The following is a 20,255-nucleotide window of genomic DNA, read 5'->3' on the forward strand; positions in this document are numbered from 1 at the left end:
TGTACTCGGACAATAAAGGTAATAATAATCACCATCACGTGACTGAGGAATGCTGCAATTATTGTTCATTGCTTGTAAAGGCACCATAAAGTTATTTTTAAGCACTGTAATACCTTTGAAGGGTTGCTAAATGAATGGTCAATAAGCAAGGACTACCTTCAGAACAAGCGATATTGATCATGCCTGTTTAGAAAAAGGACAGGAATATCTTAGCAATATCGAAAGAAGCACCTTAGGAAGCTACTAAAGGATGTTGAGAGTGTCAGATTTTCCTAGTAAGTTTGATTCAAGGATCAAACAGGAAAATATCAAGCACAGATGGCAGACTGCTATCCTCCTCAGAACTGCAGAAGAGGCAGTTAATGTGCTAATGGTTGTACATCAACAAAGATGCAGCAAGATCGGAAAAGATGGGTGAATATATCTGTATTAAAAAGAGTGTGTGCACAATTCATTTTCAATGAAGGAATGCAATAAAGTCTTTATATACAGGGGACAACAGACTCCAGTAAGATCCTAACACTTGACACAATGAATTTTACAGAACAAACTGCATATAATTAATATTAATCATGTTATTTTACTGTTAACTGTTATTAACTACAGTAATTAACTATTAATGATTTATGTTCTGTCATGAACTTTTATCATAGTTTGAATCACAGTAATATTAATATTTAAATATGAAGGAAAGGAGATTACAGTCTGCCTTGTGAGCAGCTTCCCTTTCAGGATTTTGTCTTTAGCAGGTAGGGAATATTAGAAACTGGATTTGTGAGAAAAAGACTGTATTGGTCTTCGTATGTCATTTATGACTGAGGCCTCCTATGGCAACTATTTACAGACACATATTCTTATAAATAGACATACACACAAGCTGTGTTATCTTTACATATATATTTTTTCTGTCTAGCTATCAAACCTATTTGAAGTCACTCTTGACCAGGCAGCCTATGTTGCCATGTCCCAATGAGATCTACCTTCTTGAACACTGGTCAAACAGTAATACTGGCTTATTCTTTCAAAAGCTAGAGTACAATAAGAAGCAGTTACATTCCAAGCCACAGAGGAATCACATTTGATGAAACATGCAACACTTTTGCATTATGTAAAAGTTAGATATGTTCACAGTATTTCACTCAAAGTAATCTGAATGAAAAAGATAAACAATAATATATGGACAATTCAATATATTACTAAGGATGTTATGCTCCAGGATTAGCAAAAAGACACAAACTTCCTAACTTTCAGTATCTTAACTGTTAGATAAACTGAAAGAATCCGAATATTATTTTAACATTATTTAGCAGCTTAAAGAATACAGTGCCTATGCAGAATGTCAGACAATTCCTCAAACAGTTGCGGTAATATGCTAATATCATCATTTGCTACACAGAAAGATTTTAAAAAACTGGAAAAAGGAACTTCCAATGAGACACAGTAGTCTAAGCTAATTATTACAACTGTGATTGAGCCCTATAATAAATTGTAAACTAGTGATAACATAAATAAAGGGAGCAGTTTAAGAAAAATCAAGAAAAAAAATCAAACACATATAACACATTTCCATTCTGATTTCCAAAACCTGCAAAAACATGGTTTGGTCGTAGTTGTGTCATGGTTTGAATAACCAATGGTTCACACAAGTTTACATAAACCATGATTTATAAACTACCGTATTTGGGTTCCCTCTATACCAGGGGCACCCAACTCCTAGTCCGCAGCCTGTTGATGGGTCATATCCGTTCAGAACTGGGCTGTGGAAGTGGCAGGCGTGAGAAGCTGCATTTGTAAAAGTGGCATACACACACGCGTGAAATCATCCCCTCTCCCCTTCACCCTGTCTCCGCTGGTCTGCCAAGTTGGAAAGGTTGGGGAATGGTACTCTATACACTCCCAAATAAAATTATCTACATAATGGTTTAATATAATAGAAGAACAATGCACCCAGATATTGCGGCATTTCATTCATGGGTTATATTTTGGTACTGTGTGAGTTCAGTCACTGTAGCTTATTTAATAAACTATGTTTTAAAAATCCAGGTTAGGCTATATTAAAGAAACTAATGAGATCCAAACCAAGTTCTTGAATATTGTCTCAATGACCATGTCTTTATAATAATACAAATATAATCTGCATTCTACCCAGTGCCCACGGAAAATTGTACAGCATGCCTTGCTACACAATTGGTGGGGCTAAATGTGCAACAAACAAACAAACCCCCAATTGCTTGCATGACAATTAATTTAGTACTCTAAAGTACACCCGAGAAGCCTTGCAATGACACTAACTTGAACTGAAATCTCAAAACTTGTATTTATACCTGACATGGAATTTTTATTCAAGCATGCCCTGTAATACTACGAGGGACTGCTGCTCACTTCAGGCAGAACATATAGCAAAAAATCTTCAACTGGCCTTGGACATAAGCACCAAATCATTGTACAGGGATTATCAGGAAAGACCATAACCAGTAAAAGAATAGTCTGATATTATTCATGTGAAACACCATGCCTGAATAAATTAAATACTGCTTGCCAAAATAATCTCTTTCGTGCAGACTGTATCAGAGATTCTGTACATGTTCAAACTGGAAGATTAGCTGGGCGAACATTTGATGGATACTCAGTAAAAACTGGGAGCTCTCCTAGAGAAGCTGACATCATAAAAGTTTCTAACTTTTAAATGTCAGTTTGAAAAAGTTTTGCAAAACACTGCAAATGTTAGCTGAGCAATCTCATCACTCAGCAAGAGGATTGTGTGGTATTTAATAAATCAAGCACTTACACAAGCTTTAATTGCCTAAACAGAGCACTTACCTCTAGAACCTATAATCTGCAAAGCATAGATAAGGCTACCAATAGTGACTTGTACACATTAATTGGGGGGGGGGGGGCGAGAACAGGAGCTCAGATAATGGGTTATGTGCTTTTGGAATGGGGATTTATTAAAGGAGACATGCTGCAGACAAGAACCAACAGATGTTTTCGACACAGGTACATAATTAAGAAAGCTTTTCAGATAGAGATCCAAATAATTCTGAAAATGAGAGTGTTAAAAAAATGGATTATAAAATTCTTTGAGCTTTATCTGCCTATTGCAGAAAATGAAATTAGGGAAAGTCAGGAGGCTTGGATTATGATCAGAAAGGCATAGGGCCAATTTCATGCTAAATCACAGAAACTCATCAAATGGTAATTTGGCTGATCCTCTTTCTCAATCTCAACTAACTCATAGAACTGTTGAGTAGTGAATATGTTATCTTAAATGTCTCAGTGTAGGGCAGGTATGCGTTTAACAAGTAAGTACAAATAAAAAGGGCATGGAAATACGTAAGGTCTTCGAGATTCTAAAATAACAATAACAATATGTTCTTTATACATATTTATATTGACTGATTGATTAGCCCTTGGGCCATATCAAAGTGCAGAGTTCCAGAAACAAATTATTACTGAAATTTGATAAAAGCAATTTAAAATTGAATTGGATAAGATACAATTTAAAATGACATTGGAATAACATAAGACTTAAAATGAAATTGGAATAAAATACAATCTAAGATTAAAATGAAATAAAATACAACAATTTAAGATATAGATAAAATATGATTAAATTGTATTTCTGTGTTATCCCTTACAATCTATTCCAATCAGTCCTGCATATGCAGATCTCAACCGAACCATTTTGCTTAAGTACTGTGCTATGTTAAATATTATTTTCAGATTCTGGTTGCACATAAAGCAAGCTGTTTTGATATGGGAATCCCAATGGGTCATTCGTTTGGTATACAGACCATGGTACCTGTCTCTCATTCTCTTATACAGGCAACCATCAAATAGGATGTGAGCCAGGTCTTTTACCTCTGCTGCTCCACAAATGCAGGCGTCCATTGTAAGGTATAGAATGGAATCTCCCATATCTGACCATCGTGTCAAGCTGTTCGAATCTCGGTCATGTAAATATCTCCCTAAGATGTTGTTCTGGCAACTGTAACTTCAAATAGCAATAGCAGTTAGATTATATACTTATAGTGCTTTACAGCTCTCTCTAAGCAGTTTACAGAGTCAGCATATTGCCCCCAACAATTTGGGTCCTCATTTTACCCACCTCGGAAGGATAGAAGGCTGAGTCAACCTTGAGCCTGGTGTGATTCGATCTGCCAAATTGCAGTAGAAGTAGCTTGCAGTACTGTACTCTAACCACTGTGCCACCAAGGCTATCTATTTGGGGAAAAAAAATGTTCATATATTCCAATTAAGCTACTGGGGACTTTTTAAAAAGACTGAACTAAGTTGTTTTTAAAACATCAGTCACAGAACATATGACAAGTTAAAAATCTGCAAAAATAAGCCTCAATATTCTCTGTTTCTCTCTCTTCCCAAGAAAGATGAGAAAGCACAAGCATGAGATTTTGTGGAAGTTGCACACTTTCACATTTAGTAATTCAAACTAAGCCATGAAAGCATTGTAGAATCTACTATTTTAAAAATGACAAAACACTACAAAATCATATTAGTTGTCCATTAAGTATACTTAAGATATAGTTACTTCAGTCTTATTCGGCTCCGTCTCCTCAAACAGAAAGGCATGAGTTCAATTAAGCTATTATGAAGGCAAGAAAGAAATTTCTTTTGTTCTATTTTTTTAAGAAAAAGTGGTAAATTTAGATTATAAGATTCATTTTTTAAAAATTAAATTATGTTAATATTTGGGGTTCTTAATGAACTTTAGATGATTATGTCTGAATGATGTGTTTTTGCAATTTGATTATTGCTAAGGGATGAGATATGGGAAGAAGCAATTTTTAAATTGAAGTTTTAGTGAAGATGTTATCTAAACTGTTCATACTTCTCTGGCGGACAGAGGAAGTCATCTCTTATATACCTTTGCTTTTTCTTTTTTCCTACTTTTCACTTTTCTTTTTCTTTCCTGTTATATTTTCTTTAATTTGTATTCACTTTTTTATCTTTGTATTTATGAGCTTTAATAAAATTAAAAAGCCAGTATGAACACGGGAATAAAAAGAAGTCTTAAAATTTAAGATTAACAAAAATGATAAATATCTATAAATAAATATCTATTCCTTTGGACAAGCTGCATCCTAATGAATTTGATGATGCCTGGCTAGACTTATATTCATTATTTTTAAAAATTCTAGAGACCTGTGAACTATCAGATGAACAGAAAACAAATGTTCATAATTTCCAATCACAGGGAGAAAAGGATCTCAGAAAATTCAGACGAGTCATTTTGATACTGACATCTAGGAAGATTGTAAAGCAGGTTGTACTGTAAAGAGATTAAATAAATTGGGAACAATTATCAGAAACCAGCAGGCATTTTTCAATCTTGCCAGACTTATCTCATACTTCTTTAGTAAATTATGGAAATGCAATAAATATGTCTTGATTTAAGCAAAGCATTTAGCAAAGTAGTCCATAACATTCTGGCTCTTAAGAAATTTAATTATAGGCTGGCTGAAATGATAATTTGGTAGGTACTTAGTAGAGTTGTACAGCATTTCATTTTCAAAGAAATCAGAGGACACGTGGATATGAAACTAGCACATGCCTGCACCTCTAACTGAATGCATTTTCCCCAAATCGTGTAGAAGCTGAAGATAGTCTGCCTACAGATACTGCAGCTTGCAAATTATATGCAACAAGTGTTTATCAATGATTTCTCATCAAACAGAAGTGGGGTAACAGTGGGAGTAACATAAGGTTCAGGTTCAGTCCTGGAGTTCTACTCATCAAAGACGTGTGTGTGTGTGTGTGTGTGTGTGTGTGTCACTGAAAAAAGTGACTTAGGACTGTAGCATCCCCATAGTCACATGATCAAAATTCAGACGCTTGGCAACTGGTTCATATTTATCCTGGGGCCATGTGATCCCCTTTTGCGACCTTCTGACAAGCAATATCCTGGGGTCATGTGATCAGCTTTTGTCACCTTCTAACAAGCAAAGTCAATGGGGAAGCCAGATTCACTTAACAACCTTGTTACTAACTTAGCAACTGCAGTGATTCACTTAACAATGGTGGCAAGAAAGGTCATAAAATGGGGCAAAAGTCAACAAATGTTCCGCTTAGTGACATAAATTTTGGGTTCAATTGTGGTTGTAACTATCTGTACAACAGAAACTTCTACAATAAATTGACATTCTAATTGTTGATGTAGCACCATCAGTGACATTATGAACAAAGTAACTTTTATCAGACTAAATATGATATTAAGGACAGATGGGCAAAACTTCTGATGGATTGTCCTGTGTTCAAAGCCACATGGCAGCAATGTCCTTCAGAAATTTATATGTTGCTGCTTGAGGAGTCTTCTTGAGTCCTTTGTAGAGTTATTTTACTGGGACTGCCAGTGAAGCAAAGAGCCTACAGATGCACATGGGCTGCATTTTGAAAGACGCGACCATCTTAAAACTCTCAGGAGGGGCATAAGACTCCTCTGAAAGCTTGGTACAACTCTACTAGTTACAAACACAGCACTGGCTCAAACTTTTAAAACTTAATAGACCCATGACAACATTTTTCTAATACAACAGTATCTAAAATATCAATGGATATCTGGAAATATGTTTTATTATCTCATTTAATATACAGTATACCTAAATCACCATATACACATCTTAAAATGGATGTATTTGATAGAATGTTAATGTTATGTCACATACATATCACCGCCTACTCTCTTTCTGAAGATTTTAGCTTCACTGATTTGGTTTGCTACAAAAACTGAATCTGGGGAGAAGCATGGGAAAAAATAAATTTATCCTCCCCCCAAAAATATTTTTAAATGGTAAACATATAATGCTTTAGTAGGTTTAGAATCCATGTGTGACCTTCAGTTATTCAGCAAACAAGTGACTTGCTGTTTTTGGATCCTGTTTTAAACAAGTAGCTTATTGTTCTGCTGTAAAATAGCTGCAGAGAATTAAATATTTTGCCCCTACTTGTGTCTTAAAGTACTATTGCAATTACTCTATTGTGAAGATACATACCATAACGTTCAGTACAAGTACTAAGTGGTAATTCTGAGAGAGCTACCCCTCCAGAAAAATAACATTAGTTCATGGAAGCCAGTGGCCCACAACAGAGCTATAAATATCAGTGTACCATAGAGGTTACTCAGTTTAGTGTGGCCAGAATTTTTGTAGGACAAGAGCTTGTTTCATTCGATGCACAGAGATAGAAAAAGTAGTAAATATACATGGGTAGATTGAATCAAATTGTCAGAGAAAAGGTCCAAAAATGATCTATTTGCTAGAACACTAAAATATATTCAGAACTTGTACAAAAAAAACCAACCAGCATGCCCAAAATTAATAAGGAGCCAAAGCCATCTCATATCAATTCCCTTTTAATATATAATTGTTCTGTTTTATATATCACCACTGTTCCCACATTTGAAACATGGAGCATCTATATAGCAACTGCTCTTCTGAAACTTCTGTAGTTAAGTTAGGACCTTTTCTTCCTGATATCAATCCATAGTATTGGCTATTCGGGTTATTCATTGTACCTGAAGGCAAAGAAATGCTTTGGGTGTAAAAGCAAGCACATTAGCTGATATTGTTTCGACAAGCAGTGGAAAAAGGCTCAAAGACCATCCCATAGTTATCCTGCAGAAGAATAGTGGATTCCTGGGTCCCATAAACCAGGGGTTGCCAACCTTTTAGATCTCAGGGACCACCAAACTTGTAATTTTAAATCCCGCGGACCACTAATATGAATTTTGATTGACGGTGGCTTGCTGATGTTGGTAGGAAAGTCGATCCCATATTCCAGAGCTGCGGTAGTCACAAGACTGGCCCTTTGGTCATCCTGAATGATTGATCGGTAGAAAAACGGGGTGGGGAATTTTTCTGCAGATTTTTTGGGGGATTTTCCCAGGGTCTCTGCAGAAAAAGCAGAAGCAGTAGAGACACTGGGAAAATCTCAAAAAAAAAAAAAACGTCTGCAGGAAAATTCCCTACCTAATTTTCCTACCGATTGATCATTCTTTATTTGGGATGGCAGGATACAGCTCTGTTCTCAGAGGGAGAGAGAGACTTTTGGCTTCATGCAAGGAAAGCAACAAAAGCAGCAGAAGTCTTTCTTTCTCTCTCCCAAACTCTGCCAGAAATAAGTCTTTGTGATACTTGTCATGCTGGTGCAGCCTCTTGGAGCAGGATGCCCAGCAGGGTCCCAAAGACTCATTTTAGGCAGAGTTTGGGGGAGAGAAAGAAAGACTTTTGCTGCTTTCCTTGCGTGCAGCCAAAAGCAGAAGAAGAAAGAAGCAGAAAGAAGCAGCCCAGTGGCCAGGCCAGGCATGTGGGGCGAGTGGGACAAGTTCCCCCCTCCTCCCTTTCCACCCTCCCCTCACTACCTCGTGTTGTTTGCAATGCAAGCGATGCAAGCCTTGTGTTCCCACGGGCCATGTGGGAGGCACAGACTTGTGTTCCCATGCAGCCTGGATTAATTGCTTTGGGGGTGACATTTTTCTGCGGACCACCAAAATTTTCTCATGGACCACTGGCGACCACTGCCATAAACTGTGGCTTCTCTCAATAATGGATGAAAACTGATCAAGGGGAAATTCAACCTAGAAATGAGAATTTTTCTGACAGTGAGAACAATTAACCAATGGAACAGCTTGCCTTCAGAAGTTGTGGGTGCAGAGGTGGTATTTAGCAGGTTTTGACCAGTTCTGGAGAACTGGTAGCAGAAATTTTGAGTAGTTCAGAGAACCGGAAAAATCTCTGACTGGAGATTTTACAGTATCTTTCCCCTGCTACACCCACCAAGCCATGCCCACAAAACCGGTAGTAAGAAATTTTGAATCCCACCACTGTGGATGCTTCATCACTGGAAGCTTTCAAGAAGAGACTGGTCAGCTATCTGTCAGAAATGATATATGGTCTCCTGCTTGAGCAGGGGGTTGGACTAGATGACCTACAAGGTCCCTTCCAACTCTGTTATTCTAAACAAAAGAATGAGTTGAAACCCTGAAAAAAATTGGCCAGGTCTTGAACTACAAGCTAAATACTCTCCTCTCCAATGCCAGTATATTAGGGTTCTAAGTTTGCCCATGTCTCCTCAGCCTATAGAAAATAAGGGGACTACTGTCTTAGCATCAACACATTAATTCACTATATGAAGAGCTTATGGACCTACAAATAGCCAAAGTGTGGAAACGCCAGTGTTCTATTTCTGAGATGAAGAAAACTGAAACAAAAATTAGCAGATCATAACCCACTAGTGGAGAATTACTGTCCTTTGAATCTAAAAAGTGTCAAGTCAAAAACATTATTCCATCATATAGAAGTCCTACAGTGCTCATATAGATAGTCTTCAATTTATGGCCATCATTGAGTCCAAAATTCCTGCTGCTAAGTGAGACAGTTAAGTGAATTTTGCCCCACTTTATGAGCTTTCTTGCCACAGTTGTTAAGTGAATTACTATAGTTGTTATTGGTTGTTAAGTGAATCTGGCTTTACCATTGACTCTGCTTGTCAGACGGTCGTAAAAGGGGATCACATGTCCCTGGGACATTGCAACTGTCATAAATATGAACCAGTTGCCAAGCATCTGGATTCTGGTCACATGATCACGGGGATGCCGCAACAGTCATAAGTGTGGAAAATGGTCATAAGTCATTTTTTTCGGTGTCTTTGAACCTTCACTAAATTAACTGTTCAAAATCAAGGATTATCTGTACTCCTAGCAGGTAGGAATGCAGAGGGGTGCCTTAAATGATAGTCCACATCATGGGTGTGAAATTCGCCATGTCCTGTTGCCATCAAGTGACGTTTCGCAACATTTTTCCCATCGTGGAGCTGGGGTGGACGTGGCCTGCATGTAATGTATCCGGCCCGCAGGCAGCCAGTTTGACACCCCTAGTCTAGCTTATTAACAAGTTGAAGCAGAATCATATGATAGCCTGGAAAAACTAATTCAAGGTCCCAGAAGGTGGCTCATACAGTACTACAAAAAACAATAAGAAACCCTGCACACTTTCTAACAAAAGGGCTAGATTTCACTTGGTGCACCATTCACTACAACCATCATTTCAAGAGATTAATTGCTCTTTGACTAGTGGAAAAGAAACAGGCCTCTGGAGAAATTATCTAGAATACAACTAATGCTGAAAGACAATTTGGTGTAATGGATAAAGAAGCCAGACTAGAAACCAGGGTCATGACTTCTAGTTGTACCTTAGAAACAAAGCCAGCTTGGGCACCAGTAACCTTGGATCAGTCGTTCCTTCAGATAATGGTAATTCACAATTGAAAATGCCCCCAAACTGCATGGACCTATCATGGCAGTTGCCAGGAGTTAAGCTGATTTGATGGCATTCATGCATGCATACCCTCCCCATACACAAAAGAATTGATGTTATTATGCTAAATGCAGGTCATCTGGGATGTTCACTTTGTAAGACTGGTTTCATGCAAGGACAGATGTCTGACATACAATATAGGAGATAAACAGATAATACCATATATCAAAAATCAACTTGCAAACACCATACTTCTCCTTAAGGGAAGGCCAAAGATGTAGGAAGTTCTCTTTATAGGGGGAAGAACTTAGTCGTCTTCTCTTTTGGCTGTTGTCTTTCAAGAAAAGTATCGACTCTTACATTTCCTTCATTGGTTAGTGGGAAGATGAAGAGTTGTAGGCAAATGAAAGCATAACCCTGAACAAAGTAAGTGGCAGCTGGAAATGGAGAAAGCTCTCCAGTCACATGCAGGTCATGTGAATATGGTATCATTCTCTTTCAAAATGCATTTTACAATTTTCTGTTTTCGTGATCACAGTTTCTGTACTTTACAGAATTTTCACGCTCCACTGTAGCCATTTAACATGCAAGTTTTAAATAACCCGTTAAGCTATAAAACTAGTTTTGTAACATTTTTCCTCAATTTTCATCTTTGACCTCGGACAGGAGAAGGCATTTGGAGCCTGGAAATTCATAACTCTCCTGTTTTAATATTAACAGCATTCTAAGCCCAATTTTCAGGATAAACAATCTTAAATAACAACAAAGTCCTTTTGACATTTAAAGTCCTGAATAATAATAACACAGGTAGTCTTTGACTTACAAATAGTTCATTTAGCAACTGTTTGAAGTTAAAATGGCACTGAAAAAGGGACTTATGACCATTTTTCACACTTATAGCCATTGCAATCTCCCCATGGTCATGTGACTTATATTTGGATGCTTGACAACTGGTTCATCTTTATGACAGTCACATGTCCTGGGGTCATGTGATCCCCTTTTGCAACTTTCTGACAAGCAAAGTTAATGGGGAAGTCAGATTCACTTAACAACCTAACAAATGTGGCAAAAAAATTGTAAAATGGGGCAAAACTCACTTAACAAATTTCTCACTTAGCAACATAAATTTTTAGCTCAACTGTGGTCATAAATCAAGGATTACTTGTACATGAATTTATCAGCATTATTTTTTGTTTTAATGAAAACTGAAACCTGGAAAACCCCTCTTCCTCAGTCAGAGCATTATATTTTACACCTTAATCTCTAAACCCAAATGAATCTTACACAGCCTTTCAAACTCCTTCCACCCCTGCAATTATGAGACAATGCACCAACAAATATTGTTTCATCATGCTGGAAGCACAGTAGATTATCAAGAACTTACACATTAGCAACTGCCTTAAAAAAAGATAATTATCCTGCCATGCCTTGAAGACAAAAGGAGTCTCCTTCTAGATGTACCCTAGTTACAGTTCATTTGAACATACCAGTCATTTGTAAATGTCACCAAATTTCCCAGCAAAAATCTCAGACAAGCAGTTAGCTAATTCTTGGAAAAGAACTAAGCAAGTTATACCTGTGTAACTACTTGGATGGGGGACCACTAGAAAATCCAAAAGCAGTAGTTTTGAAAGCTGGGGAGGAAAAAAATGCAGAAGATGCCAATGAAAAACATGGTCACCAGGAATAAGGCTCAGTTTGAGGACTTCATATTGGCAAAAGTAGAGACTAAGACAGAGATTAGTTGCAGTTGCCTTCTACTGCTAATCATCCTACAAACTCTACAAACAAAAGCAACACGTCCATTCATTTCTCACAGAGACGACCAGAACCAAAAGCCATCTGAAGAAGAAAAGCAGCAGACAATGAAATGTCATTATCTGACTTGCTGCAGGTGTTTTGTTTGGCTCAGCATCTTTGTCTCTTCACAACCAACTACTGTATGATGAAAAGGGGGGACTGTCTGCTCCTAGGGATGACAGTATTTCCAAAGTCTTCTTGTACACTGCCATTTCCATCCTACCTTTCTACGAAAGAACCCTGAAGTATTAAGAATGAGTTTCCTCCTCCTCGCTTTGGTTGTCCCTTCCCCTTCTTTCAATGTCCCTTATCTACAGGTAGTTCTCGATTTACAAACAGTTCGTTTAGTGACTATTCCAAGTTTGAAAAAGTGATTTATAACCATTTTTCACACTTACAACCATAGCAGCATCCCCATGGTCACATGATCAAATTTCGGATGCTTGGCAACCGGTTCATATTTATGATGGTTGCAGTGTCCCTGGATCACATGAACAGCTTTTGCAACCTTCTGACAAACAACATCAATGGGAAACCAGAATCACTTAACAACCCATGTTATTAACTTAACAACTGCAATGATTCATTTAACAACTGTACTTAGAAAGGTCGTAAAATGGAGCAAAACTCACTTAACAAATGTCTCACTTAGCAACATAAATGTTGGGCTCAATTGTGGTCATAAATCAAGGACTACTTGAATTGTATTTTTCAGATTACAAGCCCTGTAGACAGGGACCATCTGGTTTTATTCTTCTTGTAGATTCTTAAGCTAAATTAGAAGGTATATGGTGCTAGATAGAGATTAGCATGCACCTACCTTTCCATATCCATCCATTCTGGATTATTTCACAAATTATCCAGATACACAAATTCAGGTGAAGCATCAAATAGAATTTAGAAGTTTTTAAAGGTTTTGTTAGACAGAATGAATGTACATTTGGCAATAATCTTAAAAACTGACTGACACAGTAGATCAAACAAGAAACAACTTTGCATTACTGTCACATGATTAATTGAAACAAATTCAGAATAAGTACTATATAATGGAAAGAAAAAGATAACTAAAAAAAATCAGGCTGCCAAAGATAATCACTGAGAATACTTATACAGAAGTGAAATATTATTTATTTCTTAATGACCTCTCAACTTCATACCTCATTTTCAATCATAAAGCCTTTTATTGTAAAGCAGGCATAATTACTTGAAACGTTATTACAGATCTTGTTTAAAATTCTAATATAAATAAATGAAGATGTCATATTACTGATCTAGTTTCCAAATGATTGGGAATGCACTTTAACAAACTAAGAAGGAAACAATATAGGGGGAGGGAGCAAAACCCACATATTTAAAAAATTATGTAAAGAATACAGTAATTGGTAATCTCTATCACGACCAGACTTTCATGCATAAGACAGAGATTAATTGACTGATCCATTTTCCATTATAGAATTCAAATGCAAATATTTCACAACTTGAGATTTATAACACTTCAACTTTGCATGTTCTAGCAAAGAGGAAGTGGAGATGTCAGTTTTTTAAAAAGGCAAGACAGACTAAAGGGGAAAAAAAGTAGAAGAAATACTCCAAGTTCTGAAAAATATTGACCCTATCAGAAATGTTCAAACCTGGTAAATCATGGAAATTAAACTGAAGCTAGCAAAAATGTTTTACAATTACAAAAATGTAAACAAAACATAAACTTTTGTAGAGGCATTTATTGATATTAATATATCAATCGCTATTACACAGATGAAAACTATATTAGTAAATCAAATCTGTGATCAAATTCTAGTTTGGTTATTAATATTTAGCACTATTTTGGCACTTTGCAGAAAAAAAATGGTGCAAACTTAGTTAAAATAAAAAATCTGCTCGAGAGGAAGTAAAAACAGAAATGACTTTTATTGTGTAGTAGCTGGCGTAAGTAAAGACTTTATGGTGGTAATATTAGAGGTAGAAAGCTCAGTTAGAGATTAAATATTGAGATGAATCGTTTCAATGGAACAGATCAGAATAGAGGTGAGAGGGCTCAAAAGTGAAACATAGGGTTAGAACATCATGTCCTTTGAGTTGAAATTAAACCAAGCATAAGTTTAAGGTTAATGTTTGCATGTCTAATATACTAACTGGAAGACCATGCTAATAAAGCTACTAAGTTGGAAATAAATGTTCTACCCATGTGGGATCATGTGCTGGGCTTAGAGATAAACCAGAACATGGCATAGCAACCCTGAAAAACAGCATGAGTTACTTTTACACTGCCAACAATAGACACATCATATGAATGTTATGCGTAACATAGGGCCAAAGGGTAAAATGAGGGCACAATGAGAATTGACTCAACAACAGAAAAAGCTGAGGATGTCCCTACCTCCATTTACCAACAAATGTATAATGCATTATTAAAATTTAAAGGCAACTTTGTTGGATTGCAATTAACAGAGAAGGCTTTTATGTCTCCAATGTCCTTTCTCAGGACTTAGACCATATTAAGAATTTATCTAGCTTTCTTTCTCTCCTGGAAAAATATTAATTTGAAGAACCATTTATTCTTATTACAGAAAGATTAGGTCCTGTTATCGTGTAAAAACAGTAAAGTCACCAGCTCATCTCATGGTGATTTCACAGAAATGTTCATGTTTTGGAGTGAAGGGAGCAGCATGAAAATGCCACTGCCTTCTTCCATTATGTTTTATTCCAACATAAAACTAGTGCAATCCACCCAAAATCCTGGTTCCATATCAAAGAATCATTTTTTGCCCGACTGTATACAGTAGGCATATCTCATATGTTGTTGTTAATTGCGAAGTCGTGTCCGACCCATCACAACCCCATGGACAATGTTGCTCCAGGCCTTCCTGTCCTCTACCATCTTCTGGAGTCCATTTAAGCTCACGCCTAGTGCTTCAGTGACTCCATCCAGCCACCTCATTCTCTGCCGTCCCATTCTTCTATTGCCCTCAATCTTTCCTAGCATTAGGCTGTTCTCCAGTGAGCCCTATACAAATGCCCTATTTCTCATCCAATTTCTAAGCAAACACTGGGGAATAAAAAATCCCAATCAATATAGTGGACAGAAAAATAAGCATGCACCATGCTGTGATATAGTCAACATTTCTTCCTAACTAAGTGCTTGTCGCTATTTATCAATATATCATCAGTACTCAATGAATCCTGAAATCAATCATTCTTCCAATTTTTCCATACAACCACCCTGGAAGTAGGTTGAACTGAGAAAGAAAAACTAGCCCATAGTCACTCAGCATGCTTCCACGGCTAAAGGTGTACTTGCAACAGTCTCTCTATTCATGACATAAATGTGCTTATTTTTAAATGAGAACACTGATTTCAAAGCATATAAATCTCAAAACCTTCTAGCAAATGGGCCACTGTCAAACTAAAATCTACTATATCACACTGAAATCAACAGTATTAGGCAAAACCTATCATAGAAAGGCAGTATATGGTAAAACTAAAGTTTATTAGTTTTAATACATTTTAACATTGATAAAGGCACTCAAGTACTAGACTGTTACAGACACGGAAGGCTGAGGAGGATTAAAGTTGACCAGAAAAATAATTTTAAGATAATTATTATATTTGAACATTAAAAAACATATTGTACATTTTCTGTTATGGTTTAATTCAGCATTCAATTTTATGCAGAAGTTCATAAAAAAATTTCTTAGGAAATTTAAAGTATTATGCCTAAAGCAACATTTCTATGTTCTTCTGACAAGAGTCTGAAAGAGGGCAGAAATATTATTTCATACTTGCATAGAAGCTCTGGTTGCTATCTGCTGCTAGCAGTGCGGCATTACAGAGCAGGTACCGCACCCTCTTTTAAAACAGAGAGAGAGAAAAGTAAAGCTACCATTGGTCCTTGAGCCCAAAAAATACTACTGTAGTGCTGAACAACCTGTTAAAGCACTAGCTAGCTAGCTTTTCCTATCTGCTTTTACACAGACAGAAGAAGCAATTTTTAAAATATCCTCCTAAAAGTATCAAGAAGGGTGAATGTACCTTCCCACCAAATATAAACATCATAGTATCCAAAGACTCTCATTTTCTTCCAATTTACCAGACTGAAATTCCTATTAAGAGTACCCATATACCCCAGGGAGAAGCATGCTCTGTGCTTTCACTTGCTTTAAATCCATAAGAAAATGCCAAAATACTAATCTAGTTCCTATACTTGATGATAAATAACACTATCTATGTAGGAGAGCAACATGCTCTCTCGGTGCTTGAACTCGAACTCATCGTTAGGAAACCACACAGGCCACTGTTCATCCTTAGTTAAACGTTCAAAGGCTTACATTTTTAACCACCTATTCATGAGGCTTTGCTTTCTGCAAAAAACGGCATTTCCTCTTCTTTGCCACTGCGAGACACCCCCACCTTCTCTTGCTTCCATCCCTATGGCTGGCTAGTTTAGCAGCTGTGCATTTCCACCACCACCCCTCAACCAAACCTATTATTATTATATTATTATTATTATTATTATTATTATTATTATTATTATTATTATTATTATTATTATTATTATTATTATTATTATTATTATTATTATTATTATTAATTATTATTTCTAGCGTTTTCCCTGAGGTGGTTCGATGCTTTTTCGCGACTTCACGCCAGGCTACCTCAGTATTTCTCATTCAGCGCCGCTCCTTTCCTTTGAAAAGAGAAATACCTCAGAATTTCTCATTCAGCGCCACGGGGCAAAAAAACAAAACAAAACACCACCCCGCACTTATTAAATCAATTGAAACACACGGGAAAACATAAATCGGCCCCAGCGTGGTTCTTAGAGGCGTAAGTCACACACTAGTGCAGTTACAGACAGGCATGCAGGAAGGCCTTTCGCACTTTATCATGCGGCTATCAGCCAGGGCTGGTTTTCTTCCTCCTCCGAAAAGCACTTTCTGTTTTCACGTGTCGAGCCTTACAACCACGCCGCCGCCACCCCCTTCCATAACCACCCGGCGCTGTCCCCGATCGCCTTTAGCTGGGAAGGACCGCGAGTGCTCCCGTCCTTCAGCAGCTGCAAGCTGAGGCGGGAGGATCGGCAGCGGGATGGCGGGGACAGAAGAACACGTTTACCTGGCCTCGCCCCCCCACCTCCCCACCCCGGTAGCAGTGAAGCCCGAGCCGCAGAAAAGCTGAGCTTCCAACCCGCTCTCGTCCGCCCCTCACCTCCTCGCCCTCGCCCTCTTTTGTCTCGCTTCCTCTCTTGCTGCTGCTTTTCGGCACCGCCGCCGCCTCGCAGTTTCTCGCCTTCTGCAGCTCGGAAGAGCAAGTCCACCCCTCCTGCTCGGTAGATGCCGAAGAGGCGGCTGCTACGAGGAGTCTGTACGCGGGCTTGGAAGGCAGGCGCGCGGAGTAAGGGGAGGCGACTCCACCGCCGCACCGCCCTCCGCTTCTTCCTGTCGCTTGGCGGTGCAGGGCCGTTTCCCGCTCCGCTGCTCTCCAACCGGTTAGGCTCGGGCTGCTCGAACGAAGCCGGCGAATCCCGGACAAAGAAGGGCGAGCGGATAGATGCAAGCAGCGCTGGCTGGCTGGCTCTCCTTGGGCGCCCAGGCCGGGCAGCAGGGCGGAGGGACCTCTTTGGTTCGACCGGGAACACAGAGCGAGTGCCCCAGCCGGGATGCGGTAGGAGAGGGCGGCTTCAGAGTTGTGCAAATGAAGGGTTAACCTTTAGATTTCCTTATGAGGAAGGCGGGGCAAAAGGCGAAGAGAACAAGCAAATTGGTTGCGAGGAGAAAGCCAGTTAACAAACGGAAAGAGAGAGAGATATACATACACGGTATCTTTCAGATGACGTGGGAGATTGCTTTCTTGACAAAGCTAAGCCAGTAAACAAGACCTGAATGTTTGAAAAGAAACAACGTATATCTGTGTATACAATGGTTGTTTGGATGCTTAAATAGAAACTAGGTATAATCATATCCGTTAAACAATATTAAGAAAGTTTTCATCTTTTCAAACTACTGGTCCTTTCGGCAAAGGAGAGCTTGACCGTCATAAATCCGTTTTCCCACGCTTTCCAGTCGTCTAGGGCCCAGTGGGGGGGTGTCTTCAAACTTGACAGCTTTAAGACTTGTGGACTTCAACCCCCAGAATTCCTCCTCCAGTCATGTTAGCTCAGGAATTCTGGGAGTTGAAGTCCTCAAGTCTTAAAACTGTCAAGTTTGAAGACCCTTGCTCTAGGCTGCCCTGCAAGAGATCCGGGGCGGGGGTGATAATTTCAATGCAAGAAGCGAAACCTAGATGGACTAGATGACCTATAAAGGTCCCGTCCAACTCTCTTAATCTGTAAACCTATCGCGTTCGTTTGAGGGCAGTGAAGTTGTAAAGACCACGCCTTCCACCCGCTTCCAAGAAAGGCAGGCGTCGCTTGCAACTAAATAAAGCCGGTTTTGCCACAGTTGCTGTATCATTACAAAGCAAGAAGAAAAAAAACCCTGGCGCGCACGGTCAACCGTGGGGGTCTCAGGAGACGGAGACAGAGGCGTGCGGGGAATATCAGCCGGAGTGCTGAGTGCTGTTAAATTGTTTCTTTTATTTTTCTTTTATTTTTCTTATATGTACTCATTTCATGTATTCATAATTATGTATACACTTTTACTTATCTCGTAAACAATTGACAAATAAATAAAATAAAATAAATAAATAAATAAATGACAGCGAGTTTAGACTTAGAGGTACTTAGATGACGTCTGCCTGACAAACTTCAATGGGTTTATGGTTGTCATAGCTTTCCCTCTCCCAAAAGAATTCTGGGGGTTGTAGTTTGAAGAGGGAATCCTGGCAAAGAATGCCAATCAAAGCTTACAAGGGCAGACCTTGTAACCGAGATCTCCAAACTTAGCAACTTTAAGACTTGCGGACTTCAAGTGAAGTCCACAAGTCTTAAAAGTTGCCAAGCTTGGGGACCCCTGCCTTGTAAGGACAAGGTTTTGCTCCGGAAAGTAGCAACTCTTTAATTATGATTAAATATACAGGTTTTCAAATGATGCAAATCAAACATCAGTTTGAATTCTATTACCTTATCAATTATCTTCTCTGAAACTGCTGTCAAATAACCGGTTGCCAATTTCAAGTATTGTCAGCTAGTCTAAACTTGTTCTTCCTAAGTGGTTTGGGGACTTTGTCCCAGTGCTCATAAAAGTATAAGACATACAGTATATTGAGTGTAGTCTGGGAATGTGCAACTATCCTCAAACTCCAATGTCTTCTCTACTTTTAGACTCTTCTTTTTTATTTCCCTTTCCTCAGCTTTCTTCACAGTACATATGATTGAGATTCAGTACATACGATTGAGCGAGTCCAGAGGTATTTCACGAGAAGAGTACTCCACTCCTCAGCTCGCAATAGAATAACTTGTGCCACCAAGCTTGAAATTTTGGACCACGACAACTTAGAACTACACCACTGACCTAAGCTTAATACACAAAATTGTCTGCTACAACGTCCTAACTGTCAATGACTACTTCAGCTTCAACTGCAATAATACACAGGCAAACAATAGATACAAACTCAAAGTAAATTCAATTGCAGAAACTCAACTGCAGTTGAATTTACTTTGAGTCTGCAGAAAATATGACTTCAGTAACAGAGTGGTCAATGCCTGGAACTCACTACCTGACTCTGTTATTACATCCTCAAACCGCCCAAAACTTTAACTGTCTACCGTAGACCCCACTCCATTCCTAAGTGGTCTGTAAGAGGGCGTGCATAAGCGCACCAGCAAGCCTACTGTCCCTGTCTTACTGTGCCCATTTATATGTACTTATTTATTATCTATATACTTATACCTGTTTATACTTACAGGTTTATAATGTTCATACTTATACTTGTTTTCTCATGCATGCTTGAAATAAATAAAATAAATAAATAATAAATACATAGCCAACCCAACCTGTAGAGGAGTTATATAGCATGCATGATCTCATGCAAATAGCAATACCTACGTATTTTTAATATCAAATGTGTACTCTGACCTGAACAACAATTAGTGAAGCAGGTTTTGTAACTAGAACTGAGGGACTATTTATTTACAGAAAATATGAGACTGGAATAGGTAGAGCCTACCACTAGCTAATTACCTCTTGCCAGGGGAGTCAGCATGTAGTTTCGATGTGTGTGTGTGTGCCTGGAAGAAAAAGCAAACGG

At 38.3% G+C, this 20,255-nt stretch overlaps 1 protein-coding gene and 1 long non-coding RNA gene across 2 annotated transcripts in view; one reads left to right on the top strand and one right to left on the bottom strand.

Moving 5' to 3' along the window:
* The window catches only part of CDC42SE2 (CDC42 small effector 2), a 51,022-nt gene extending 33,246 nt beyond the window's left edge, over positions 1-17,776 (bottom strand). Inside the window, exon 1 of the mRNA XM_026703947.2 lies at positions 17,277-17,776. The gene's annotated coding sequence lies outside the window, so the exon portion shown is untranslated. The remainder of the gene's footprint in view (positions 1-17,276) is intronic.
* LOC148127324 (uncharacterized) lies at positions 17,596-19,654 on the top strand. Its single transcript, XR_015742219.1, has 2 exons — positions 17,596-17,732; positions 19,359-19,654. It is a non-coding gene; the product is annotated as an uncharacterized LOC148127324 (long non-coding RNA).
* The last annotated feature ends 601 nt before the right edge of the window (positions 19,655-20,255 follow it).

This window comes from Pseudonaja textilis, chromosome 2, assembly GCF_049901715.1.
Source record: "Pseudonaja textilis isolate UNSWEBS1 chromosome 2, rPseTex1.2, whole genome shotgun sequence".
NCBI lineage: Eukaryota > Metazoa > Chordata > Lepidosauria > Squamata > Elapidae > Pseudonaja > Pseudonaja textilis.